The 13,327-nt window shown below is 46.6% G+C and overlaps 1 protein-coding gene across 5 annotated transcripts in view; it reads right to left on the bottom strand.

The window, feature by feature from the left end:
- The window catches only part of Dab1 (DAB adaptor protein 1), a 385,138-nt gene extending 372,181 nt beyond the window's left edge, over positions 1-12,957 (bottom strand). For all 5 annotated transcript variants that reach the window (XM_059254601.1, XM_059254602.1, XM_059254603.1 and 2 more), the window contains exon 1: positions 12,808-12,957. The gene's annotated coding sequence lies outside the window, so the exon portion shown is untranslated. The remainder of the gene's footprint in view (positions 1-12,807) is intronic.
- Positions 12,958-13,327: the final 370 nt, after the last annotated feature.

The raw sequence follows: 13,327 nt of genomic DNA, 5'->3' as shown, positions 1-13,327 counted from the left end.
GCAGGACTGCAGTGTGCAGGACTGGAGTGTGCAGGACTGGAGTGTGCAGGGCTAGAGTGTGTAGGGATGGAGTGTGCAGGACTGCAGTGTGCAGGACTGGAGTGTGCAGGACTGCAGTGTGCAGGACTGCAGTGTGCAGGACTAAGGCATGCAGGACTGGGGCATGCAGGACTGGGGCATGCAGTGCAGCAGAAGCAAGAGAGGCCCTGCCTCAGCAAGGTGGCGGGACAGAACTGAGTCCTGCAACTTGTCTTCTGAGCTCCACACACACTAATAATGTTTTTATTAAATGAGTAGGAGGGAAGAGAGGAAGGACAGAGGGAAGGCAAGGAAGGACAGAGGGAAGGAAGGACAAAGCACCGTTTCTAAACGAAGCACTAAAACCTTGTCCCCAAAGGCAACGCCTAAGGAAACTCTACTATGGGACACTTTTTTCCTCTACTCTAAAAACAATTCTGCTAGACTTCAAACCCAACAAGAATTAATGGTGGACCTCTTCCATATCCAAGCAAGGGAGCATAAAAGGCAGGGTCCTCCTGGAATCCTTGATCTTTAGAGACATCTAGGTTGACAAATTGGGAGAGGCAGGTGAAGTCATCTTGAAGTGGGGTGCTAAGAGTCCTACACTCAGGGTAAAAGGGTGCTAAGACAAGACTAACCTTAGCTGTTGGACCTTTAATTAAGAGAACAATGAAGGCCCAGTTCCCCATACCCTGCCCACAGCACCTCTTCCTCCAGCTGTGCTGACTTATGGCAACACAAACAAATCAAGACCTCATTCTCCACTGAGACATGCAGGGCAGTGGGTATGCACCAAACGGCCTCACTCATGTGACCCCCCACAACAGACTATGTACAGAGCAATCTACTGGGTTACCCAAGTGGTCACCTCTTCTTTCCTTTAACCTTGTTTCATATGTGGCAGGCTCCTCACATCAACCTGAACTAACACTGCACCTGCTATTCCATTCCAGGGACACAAACAAACAGCTCAAATTAAAATAGGGGGGACACGGGCAAGGAGCAAGGAGGGGTGGAAATTTTATGAATACAGATGTTTTAAGAGGTAGTTCTGGAAAGGAGTGAATAACTGATCTAAAATAAACATCTTACTAAAAGGGGGAAAAACTAAATAAATAAATAAATAAATAAATAAATAAATAAATAAATAAATAAATAAATTTAAGAAAGCAGGAGGACAAGTAGGGAAAGAGTCACACCACAGGGAAAGGCAGTGGAGATGAGGGAACAAAGGGGAGGAGAGGCTGACAGATGTCACTTCGCTCAGTTCTCCCACCTGACCCTTCTTCACAGATGACAAGTAACAATTTCCACCTAGAACCGTGGCTCCCGACAGCATTGCACTCTACTGCCATCATACTCCATTTGAAAATCTTCAATGATCAGGCAGTGTTGGCAAGTGTGCTGGTCTGGATGCAAGGAGCCCAAGCTCTCCAACCTAGTTCAAACATCTGTTTTCAACTCCCCAGACCTGAAGTTCTTTACTTAAAAAGCAGGACTGACTGAACTTCAGTCATCCGAGAAGCTAAAACTGTTTGTTTTTTTTGTTTGTTTGTTTGTTTGTTTTTGCCAGAACTTGCCCCTCAAGGAGGCAGGAGATCACCACCGTCTGCCTGAAATGCAGCACAGTAGCACAACTCGATCTGGCTCACCAGCCCCAGCTCCCAACACTCATGTCAGCCTGGGCATCTTCATGGCTTAGATACAAAGTGTTCCCCAAATGCTCGTGTATTAAAGGCCTGATCCCCAAAGCAGCAATGCGGTAGGACACTGAGAGAGGAGTAGATCACGAGGGTACTAACCCAGTCAAAGAACACTGAGGAATTAGTAGTTGAGTGGGCTGTGAGGTGGGAGGCACACTGAGTGTACAGATTAACCTCCGTTGTCAACGTGAATGGATTTACAATCCTTAGAAGATGACACTCCGGGTGTGTCATGGAGGCATCTCTAGAGAGGCTTAACTGAGGAGGGAGACCAACCCATTCGGAGAGAAGGCAGCACCGTGCCATGGGCTGGGGTCCAGACCAAATAAAAGGGGCGGGAGGAGTTAACTGAACACCAGAATATACCTCTCCCTGTTTCTTGAGCACAGATACGACATGACCAGTGGCCTCCCTCTCCTATAGCGTGACTTCCTCATCATCACAGACTGTACCCCCAAACTGTGAGCCAACACAGTCCTTCCTTCTCCGCACTGCTTTCGCCAGGCGTTTCGTCACAGCAACGAGTGAAGAAACACTGGAGACTTGCCTTTGAAGGCTGGATGGCATTAGCTTCTGTCTCCTGCTCTTACTCTTGCTTGCTCTGATGTCTGGCTCCTAGAAGGTGAGCAGCTTTGTTTCACTTTGTGCTCCCTGCAATGCCACTGTGACCATGGACTGGAAGCTATGAAACTGTAAGCCAGAAAGACCTTTTTCTCCTGTAAGTGGATTACTTCCGGGTGTTTTGTCACCGTAACAGAAGGCTGACAAACACAACATCTCACCAAAAGGGAAAGGTATCTTATCCCCTCACAAAGCTAGGAAACCAAGAGATCGTTTTCAGAACTCCCAAATGAGCAAAATGAGCAGCTGCAATGCCAGTTCACCACCCCTTAGGCTGCCATCCCTCAGAATTTCCATCTGACCACTGGGATCAACATCTTTAAACCCCTGGTACTGTAAGTCTGCAGAGGAGGACAAAGAGCCACAGCGATTCTCTTAAGGCTGATCAAAAGCAAATATCTGAAGCAACTAGTACATGGTAAACCCCGCGCTAATCTCTGCTCTTTTTCCTCTCCTGGTTCAGAGAAAGCAGCATATGATAAAAAGCTACTACAAAGCTAGGAAATATAATTTTTAAAGATAGTGTTTACACTAGCAAAAATATAAAGCATAGTAGAATAAATCTAACAAGAAAGTGCATCCCTCCTGGAGAAAACTATCAAATGTTCGGAAAGATATTAAATAACTAAATTAATGCAGTTACTGTATTTATAGATCCAAAGATTCAGTATCATGATGTCGTCACTCTCAGTCCATAAATTTAATCTTATATAAATCAAATCTCAAGAGTATTGAGAATTTAAAATCTTAAAATATAGATGGAAGGGAAAAGTTGACACCCTTCTGGAGAGGACAATGTGGGGAATTTGTATTGTCAAATATGAAGGTTTATTATAAAGCTACAATAGTAAATGCTGGTTTGAGGAAAAGAACAGAAAAAGGTGTCTAGAAACTGGATCTAAATGTCAAAAGTGATTTTTTTCATATTAAATAAAAATTAGATCAAATTCCCACATCACAACACCACACATCCAACACTCCACAGGAGTAACAGAGCCTACTTAGATACAGCAAAATAATGAAGCTTTTAGAAGACAATGAAGGAGAATATCTTTATGACATCAAGATCTGAAAAAAGTCTTTCTCAAACAGGACATAAAAACTGCCAACTATGAAAGATTGATAAATTCAGTTACATTAAAATTAAGAAGTTAGAAAGCCGAAGATGGGCGAGTACCCAACTTCTACGTGGTCTATAAATCTATTCAGCTTCCCAAAGGAGTAAATTACAGCAAGCTTATTGCATTCATTGAGATGACACTCTAATAACGTACACCAGAACCTATACTGAGCATATGGTCGGTCCATCTTGGACTTTATCCCCAATTGGATTACCTGTGTGCATTTCCACTTTAAACCTGAGTACCTTTGAATGGTGATGAGTTTGTATTTAGATTTCTGTGAATAGGCATACAAAGCTGCTCAGAATAAGGTGACCCACAATTCAAGACAAGCACTACTATGTGTCATTGTGATACTGCATACGTATTAGTGACACTACATGGGTACTAGTCACCAATCAACCCAGAGGTTAATAACCATACAGAATCCTCTCTCCCTAGACCCTATGTGCTTTCTTTTACATTCATATTCATTCACATCACAGAGTTCATTCTTGCTCTTCTATCTGTTGCTATCTGCTAGGATGTAACTATCAGCCTCAAAAATGTCTTTACCACCAAAAAACACAGTCAAGAAACCCTAGGGGTGGGCTATTTGCACAATCAGTTTTCAGGCCCAAGGGAGAAGCTAATCTGCTGCCTCCCAAAAAGCCATGCTTTGGTCCCAAAAGCAACCCCAGTGAACCTCTAAAGGGCCTTCATTCTGCCACTATGCCTCCTTCGTCAGTATTCTGCTCTTCATGAGACAGGCTGATAGGTATACAGTAACATGAATGTAAGGTGAGGACATTTAGAAAGAAAAACAGCGTTTGTATTCGATAGAGCCTATGCACTTAGGCAGGAAAATGCCCCTTCCATATGTCAAGACAGATACTCCTGTTGTCATGAGAGTAGCTAACTACAACACTCTGCTACTGGGAGCTATTTCTTGAAGACTTCAAGGACAGAACCCTCATAAACCTTCCAAGTATTTAGTGTCAGGGTGAGTAATAATTAGCATGATGATTTATAACTTTCCTCTTCTACTGAAAGTATCTTCCCGGAGTAGACATGGATGGTCCCACTCTATTCGCTTTTTACTGGAGCTGACAGGACAGACAGCTCTTATTCTTGATCCTATAAGTTGTCAGTTACACAGACAAATACCTTTATATCAGATAACTGTTGTCTTTCTCTCCCAAACCCATACCACAAAAGTAAAGAGGTATAACAAAAGTTTAGGATTGCTGACCACATGTTTCAGTATCATCTAGTTGTGTGTATGTGTGTGTGTGGGGGGGAACAGTTTAGTCTTTTTACCTCAGTCAACTTAATGAACCGCATGAGACTACACATACTCACTACAATTCCACAGGAATTTACTGAGCATCAACCATACTCCAAACACTAGAGTTAAAAGTAAATTCCATGCTTCTTTACTACTAACAAATGTAACTTATTCCAGGACACTTATTGGAAAAGCCACTTTCTCTTCATTACCTAAGAATTATCTAGACACTGAATGGGAAGTCATTGGAATATTTATATTTATATATATATATATATATATATATATATATATATATATATATAAAAGTGTTTTTTTTTCCGAAGAGCATATTAAAAGATCATTTGGAATGGTGATGGTCAAATTTAGGATGGAGGGGGGATGCTAAGATTAGAGAGCATGACGAAGGGGCTTCATTTGTGTTTGCACGGCCACATTTCCTTAGCTGAGAGGCAGCTACCCAAGTTTCAAAGATAATATACTGTTATCTAAATTTTGCATAGTTCTTGGTCTCTTCTACTGTTCTGGTTTGAAGGAGAAATGTCTCCCCTAGGCTCTTGGGTTTGAACACTTGGTCCTCAGTGGGTAGCACTAGTTGGGAAGGTTGTGAAGCCATTTAGGGGCTAAGCCTTGCTAGAGAGGAAGCGGGTTCCGAGGACTTCTGGGTCTTCAGGCCTTGTAACCTGGTCCCAGTTCTTCTTCACTCTCTGCTTCCTTGAGTACAGATGATCAGTGAGTCTCCCACCTGGCGCCATGCTTTTCCTGTCAGTAGCCAGGTCCTCGCCACAATGATTGACTGTATCTACTTGGAACTGTAAGCCAAAATTAATCCTTGCTCCTTGCATTGCTTTTATCCAACAGATACACCAATATTCCAAATCACGCCTGTTACTTTCCTATTGAAAATCTTTCTAAAATCTTTATATTCCCCCACAAACCTTCCCCTGCCCCTCCTACCTGCCTCATCAATGACTGAAGAACCTCTTGGAACCAGAGGATTTGGTGCTAGAGTTTGGCAGATGCACTCATGTGAGAGGCTGGAGAGGTAGCCTATGAAGATCGTGGGAGGCGGTGGGACCAGGAGATGGATACACAGGGAAGAGGTTGGATCTCTGGGGCCATGCTGTTGAAGGGGATATTGGAAGCCCGCCCTTTGCCTCTTCCTCTGGGTTTCCCATCCACCATGAAGTGAACAGCTGTTCCACCAGTGGTTTTCACCACAGGCCCTGCCCAACACCAGAAAACAAAGAAAAAGACTGAAATCTGATAACCTGATCCAAAGTAAGCCTCCCTGCTCTTTAAGTATACTGCTCCCTAGGAGCAGGGACTCCGCCTTCCAAATGGTTCAGGGCATGGACTTATTTGCACTCTGAGCACTCTTCCTCTTGATTTACTCGAAAAGATCTTGGGAATCATGAGTGTTGCCCAGAACTCAGCTAGGAAACATGCTCCATGGAAAATGCTTTCAACCACATATCTACTTTATAACTGCATCCACTTGTACCCATCTCCAAACCTTGACACTGCCATGCAGTTCACTTGGTCTGGACTCCTGCTAAGTCCAGAGAAGCTCCTAGTCAGATTTCGAGGCCCAGATGAAATGCCAGCTTCCCCACTCTCATCATCCTCCAAAAGACTACCAAAAGCTTCAATGGCTAAACAGATATTTTCCGTACCACATCTTATGCTGTAGCAGTCTTTCATGCATGAGGCTGCAGTCTTTGATGGCAGGCTGCATGCATCTTTACATCCTGGTACTATTCACAGTACCTAGCACAGAGCCAGAAGCAGCTGGTATTCCAGGAACATAAGTGGACATAGGACTGATACCTCTCCATAAGACTGGAATTTTCTTCCTTAATTGCCCAGAAGCCCTGTGTATTCATGAATTTCTGTTGCTAATACTATGAGTATAGACTGAGTAAGTTTCAATATGAACAGGTTCCTTTTGGCTTATGGTTCTGCAAGTCCAAGGTCTTGGGATAGCATCTGGAGATTAATGATGGGTGATGTCGCTCTGTATACTGTGAATATGTGTTGCTCTGATTGGTTGATAAATAAAGCTGTTTGACCAATGGTGAGGCAAAATAAGGTTAGGCAGGACATTCTAACTAGAGAGAGAGGAAGGAGAAAGAGCTGCTAAGGAGATGCTGCTAGACACCACCAAGAGAAACAAGATGGAAAGGTACCAGTAAGCCATGAGCCATTTGGCAAAGTATAGATTTATAGAAATGGGTTAATTTAAGATGTAAGAGCTAGCTAGCAAGAAGCCTTCCATGGCCATAGTTTAAAAATAATATAAGCCTCTGTATGTTTATTTGTGTCCCAGCAACTATGGGACCCGCGGGTGAGAGAGATTTGTCATGCCAGGCGGGACCAGAAAAACTTCAGCCACAGATTAATGCTTCCAGATTCCCAAAGTGGCTACGTCATTGCACAGGATGGGAGAGGAGTGAGTATTTGTCTCTTCTTTAAAGGCACCAGGATGGAATCAACAGGCTTCTATCACAATGACTGGATTCTAATCACTTCCCACAGGCAATATCCACATTTGTATTTAAGTTCTCCACCTCTAAATATCTCACAATTTCTGCCAAACTTCAATACGTGGAGCTTGGGGGACGACGCTCAAACCACAGCGCTCCAATGCAGATCAGTAACTTGTCAGTCTTTGTTTTCAGCTGTAACACTAACAAGATTAAAAACAACCAGACATAAAGATTTCCTGAAACAAAGACGGACAGCAAAAGCAGGAGAGGCAGAGAGACGGGGAAGGAGGGAAGGACTAAACTGAAGGATGGTGAATCAACAGATTATGGCCCAGTTGGGAGAGTAGGAGACTGACCACTGAGAGACTGAGAGACAGGAATGAAGCCTGGAACAGATGGAAGAATAAGAGTGTGGCAAGTCTCCCCGCAGAGGGTCGTCAGCACTGCTGGAAATGGGTTAACTGTGCTCCGACTGCAGCTGTCTAGGGAAGCCACCCCCGTCCTTATCCCTAACCCAAGCAGCCCACCTCTACACACAAAACTTCCATCATCTGGGCCGTGAGCTCTTCTACTCAGCAGAATTTTATTTCTGTTTTCCTTGCGCTTTATGAGAATCCCCCACTGGCATTGCAGATTGGTTATATATGTCAGGTTCAAATAAAATAAAATAATAATAATAAAAGCAAGCTGGCAATTTCTTTCCAATAGAATATGCTGCATATTTCATGAAATAGAAGCCAAAGGAGTTTTATGATTCCTGAACCAAAACCTCTCCACATCTGAGGACTAAATGGAAGAACAACACAATGGGAATGTCACAGAAAAAAAAAAAAAAGGAACCTGAACATTTGCTCTCCAACCTCAGGGAATTTCAGGTGATTAACTGGCATAATAGGTTTCTCTGTTCTGCTTTGTGTTTACATGAGTTCGTATCCTGACATGCATTTCTTAGATGGAACACAGTGCTAGTGCTCATGGATATGAATGTATATTCCCCACTCACACTCCTTTCTCTGTACAGAATGTCTGGCTGGTTCCTGCTCTTAGCCTGACAGCAACTTCCCCGCCAAGTGTTATTTATATTTTCAAGCCACTTCTCCATCCTGGTACAGAAGGCAATCTGGCCTGGTAGAAGGAGCACTGTGCGAAGAGTCCAAGGACTCTGGGCTACAACAGTGCCTCTCACCTGCAAAATCATGTTATCTTTTCTAGCCTGTGTCTCCCCTGTCCTGCCTCAATCTGTGAACTGGGCAAACTGACTTATCCCTTAAGAATTCAATCAAAGCAAGCCAAGTTATTCTGCTCAGAACAAGTACAGAAGAGGGAGGGGATGTGACAATTTCAGCACGATGTTCACGTCCACCATTGCTTTTCACACAGTGGATGTGCATAAGGCCACATGGCCAGTAAAAACATCAAGAAACAAACTGTTCACTGGAAATCTTGAAATCAACCTCTCTGGTTAGCAAAACTGGCACAAAAAGAGAGAGTGTGTTCATTGCCAAGAGGATTTTACCTCATCTGAAGGACAATATTCCTAGTTCGTCATAGTAAATATTTCCTGCTAGGCACTTTCTCCTGATCCTTCACAACAACAGTTATGAAATAGGTACTACTGTTCTAGAATGAACAAAACTAAAGGACAGAACAGTGCTTGCAGAGCTGGGGTGGCTGAAGTCTGTAACAGGGTGACTCAGCCACTCCTGCCGAATTCATACCACCTGTGATTCCCACCTCTTGGTCTGAGTATTTGTTTACAACAGCAGTCACTGACAGTAGCAATGACACCCTGCTAATTAACTGCCTAATCAATTACTTGCTGATTAATTACCTAATTAATAAATATTTCCACAGAGTAGATAGCTATGACCCAATACCAACCAGTACCTTCTAGAAGCTCTAGCGAAGTCACAAGTGTTTACAGTGCAACCATCAGCCCATTGACTTGCTGGTAGTAAAGCCACGCCCATGTGTGTTGACTGCATGCAAAATGGGAAAATCTAGAGCCAGCTTCCACAAGAGGTCTTATCGTTGCTTTGTGTCAGGATGAGAGTTTACAGAGGCCCTGGAAGTAGCTCATTTCCCCTCCCTATCCAGAGCAGCACTACCTGTGGTTTGGGTGGACCCTGGAGCTACATGGGGTGGATGGGTTTAAGTTCCCTTATCTCCTATGTGATGTCAGTTTAATGGCCAGATTTGCCTGTGCCCAGCTCCCTGTCTAACAAACAAGAATAAGATTGAAAGAATGTTTTGTTTGAAAGATGAAGTAAGGTAACTCATGCCAAGTGCTGAGAAGGGTACCGGGCCCTTATTCGGGACTCAGGAAGGTTATTCTTGTTTTTGTTACTATAAGGAATGACTTGTCAAACATCATAAGGGAAATCTGGATCTAATCCTAGCCTTCCAATTACAAAAGCCATCCCTACTCCTTACCCAATTTCCATGCTATTACTAAAATTTACCATTCTCTTGAAATCCTACTAAGTGCCAAAAAACTCAAGGACAGGATTTTCTCTTAAAACTGATACAAGACCCACAAGGAAAGTCCTAGCTTTGCAGATGATGACAGCCAAGTTGTGAGAAGTCACGTGATTTATTCTTAATTGCTGAAGTGGTGAACGTCTTTTGTCACCAGTGACTAGCGAGTGAGGTAAGATTCAGTGAGTCCTAAATAACACTTAAAGTTTCTGGCAACACCCTTTAATGCATGCTATCTGTTACAGTGCCATCTAAAAGACATCACCCGTGCTTCCCTGCTTTATGTTTGACTTGAGTGAATTATCAAAATGAAATGCTGCCTCAAATAGATTCTTCATCTGCCTACAGCATGGCTCCAAGCCTTGAAAACCCACCAAATGCAATTTTAAGATGGGTACATGATCACATACAAAGCCAAACACCCACCTGCTTGAGAAAAATGACTTTGGAGGGCAAAGGGGACAGAAGCAGCAGCTTCCTCTGGGGCTCTGGGGAGGAGAAAAACGAACAATAAGGGATAGAAGCTCTCCCCTGCAGCCTCACACAATGGTGTTTCTTGCAAATGAGACATACTGTGGAACAGCCTGTGAGATGGGATTCGTCAACAATGAGTAATTTTTATTCAGATTTTATTGTGGAGTACAATGAACATGATTAAATGTTTCAGACAAGCCTATTCAGACCTTAAGAAAACCGCCAAAAAATAATAAATAAATAGAATCCTCAACTAAAAAAAATCATCTTTCAAGTCCGATTTCGGGAGATCTAATTGCCCAGTTCATGAGCAGAAGCACATCTTCACTTGCGAGCCACCTGGTTCCCAGGAATAGAGTAACAACATGTTTTCATTTCCCACTTTGGTCTCTTCTCTCCTGCGGCAGATCCTGCGCTGCCAAATAGTTACAAAGTCTGTCCTTTCACATCACCGCATTTGAACTTCCTAAACCTCTAAGAGGGCCCGTGTGTATGGAAAAGAACAATAGCACTTCAAAAGCCATTTCTGAGAGTTCTTCAATACTCCATTTGAATGCTAGGGTTTCAATCAAGGACAGCAGCAGACAATTTGATTGCTTAGAAGTTGACTTTTATACATCTTTGATTAGGTCGCCCTGCTCAATGGGAAATCAAGAAAATCTTTGATCCCTTTCAGTCTCCAGAAGAGCCACCAAGCCTTGTCAGGATAGGAAGGGAATGAGATGGGAAGGGGGCGTTTGTACTCCATCTCACTTCTATCTTTTTGCCTGCGCAACTCAGGGTTCCATCCAGAATTGCTCATCTTGGAGATAATAAAAACAATGGGTGCTAATTCAGGGGGTGGGGATGGTTTATAATTTTATGGATTTCCCGAAGACCCATAATTGGCACATGAATGTACAAACGTGAACTGGATAATTAGGAGGTTCTGAACGTAAGCCACCTTTAATTTATATGATTACTTGAAAACATGTTAAGTGTTCGGAAGTGTCAGCGGAACCCCCACAAGGCCTTTATTCAAAACCATCAACATTGTGAAAGTGTGTCTAACGCGCCAGCTCCACGCAAGAAGAGCAGGGAAGAAGTGGGAAGCCAAGGCAAAGAAGATCTCTCAGCCAGAGTTTGGCCGTGGGAGGCATTGTATCTTTCTGGAGGCCTCTCTGCCTGCCCGACCAGCTCCGGAAGAGAATGGTGCTCCGGCCTCCACAATCTCTCCACTCGGGGCTCTCTTTCTCTCAGGAAGCTAAACACAGGCGTGCGCAGACATACAAACGCACACGCAGGCACCGACCCACGCGGGCACGTACCCTGCCTCAGAAACACACATCCGAGCTCGCACTCGCCCGCGCCGCGGCGCTCTCCACGTCTCCAACGCCCGCCCGCCCGTCGCCAAGAGCCTCAGGCTCCCCGCCCCCACCCCATTCCTTCACTCTCCCAGCCCAGGCGGAAATACCCCGCAGACCCCCAACAATGAGGACTTGTGTGATGCAGATGGGGGTTGGGGCCCATTTACAACCATCGAAACACAGTGTGGAGGGTCGGCTACCAGACCACGTAGCAGCCTAAGGGTACCACTTTGCCATGCAGCTATCCCTGCCCACCCGGCCGGGTCCACTAGCACCACCCCAAAAGAAAATAGAGAAAGAAAGAAAAAGAAAAAGCGCCTTTAAAAGTGCAGTAAAGACGCACCCTCCCACCAGGAGTCACCAGCATACTCCGTGGGACGCAGCCAGCGGAGGCAATGACCAGCAGGGTGTGGAAATGCACTTTGTAGACTCACCCAGTACCTTCCCTGGCGCCGCAACACAACCACCCCAAAATCAAGACTCCTAACCCCAGCTTCCTTTGGCGGCTGAGACCGGGTCCTATGGCTCCTTTATGAGACTAAGCACCACGGGGAATCAAAGTTTCCCCAGCAAGAAAATCCTGCTCTTGCTTTGGAGACAGACCGTGGGGTGCGGAGTTGGAGGAGAGGGCCCGCTGCGAGGGGAGTGGCGGGTGACCAAGGGCCTGAGGACCTAATGGTGGAGGGAGCGCGACAGGGAACACCCGGGAGCGGGACCCAAAGAAAGATTGCGGTCCAGCGCAAAGGATTGGTTTGATTGAGATGAGTCCGATTAACGCAGGGGTCCGGGCAGAACCACAGAACTGCCGGGATGTAGAGAAGTAAGAACGCGGGCTCCGCGGAGTGGGGAAAGAGGTCGCACCCGCCGGCGCCACGAGCGAGGCAGGGAGGAGGCTTAGCGAGAACTCAGCAGGTCCTAGAGTGGTAGAAAGCAGTCTCGGGGTGGCTAGAGCCCGGACAGAGGGAGGGAGGATGCAGGGGGTCCGGCGACAGGCGAGCCTAAAGAGCGGATCGCGCGTGTTCAGAAGTGGGGACCGACCGGGAAGGAGACGCAGGGTCGCCTCCCCTCGCAAGCAAGTGGTGGGAGAGGATAGACAACTGCGGCAGTCGTCAGTGCACAGCACCTCGGGCCAAACTCCCGAGAGACTCGCCCCGAAAACCCTCCTCCACACCCGGGTTCGCGGGCCCCAGCCGAGCCACCCGGGCTCGCCGAAGCCGGGTCCCCGCGGGCCACCTGCGCGCACTCAACTCGGGGGTCCGTCGCGTGCCCCCCGGCCGTGCCTCTCACCTCGGCTCTCCGGAGCATCCTCCTCCTCCTCGGCTGCGGAAGCCGCCCGAAACGCGGCTCTCCATGCCCTGCGGGCGGCCGCACTCAGACGCACTCTCCAGCCCGGGGAAGCCCGGGTGAGCGCGGATCTGGGTCCATCCTCCCCGGGAAGCCACGGGCGCGCGTCAGAGCAGGGGGAGGAGACCGGACCCTGTGCGGTGCGCAGACCCGCCTCCTCCCGCAGCCCCCGCCCCGCGCCAACCCCGCCGCTCACCTGCTAGCTCCCCGCCAACCGCGCGTTCCGAGCCGGTCCACTCCGGCTCCTTCTCCCGCCGGGGCGCTCTGTGCGCTGCCCGTGCGCACTCCAAAAGCTCAGCCGAGTCGCCGCGGCGACGACGAAGAGGAAGAGCCAGCGAGCGGGCGAGCGGGGGCGCCGCGGCTTGCGGTCGCGCTTCTCCAGCCCCTGCGCTCGTCCCCCATCCCGGGAGTGGAGACCGAGCGGAGCCGAGAGCCTGGGGTCCCCGCCCTGCCGTTCTCCGCG

The sequence above is a fragment of the Peromyscus eremicus genome, chromosome 2, assembly GCF_949786415.1.
Source record: "Peromyscus eremicus chromosome 2, PerEre_H2_v1, whole genome shotgun sequence".
Classification (NCBI taxonomy): Eukaryota; Metazoa; Chordata; class Mammalia; order Rodentia; family Cricetidae; genus Peromyscus; species Peromyscus eremicus.
This window is presented reverse-complemented; position numbering and strand designations above follow the sequence as displayed.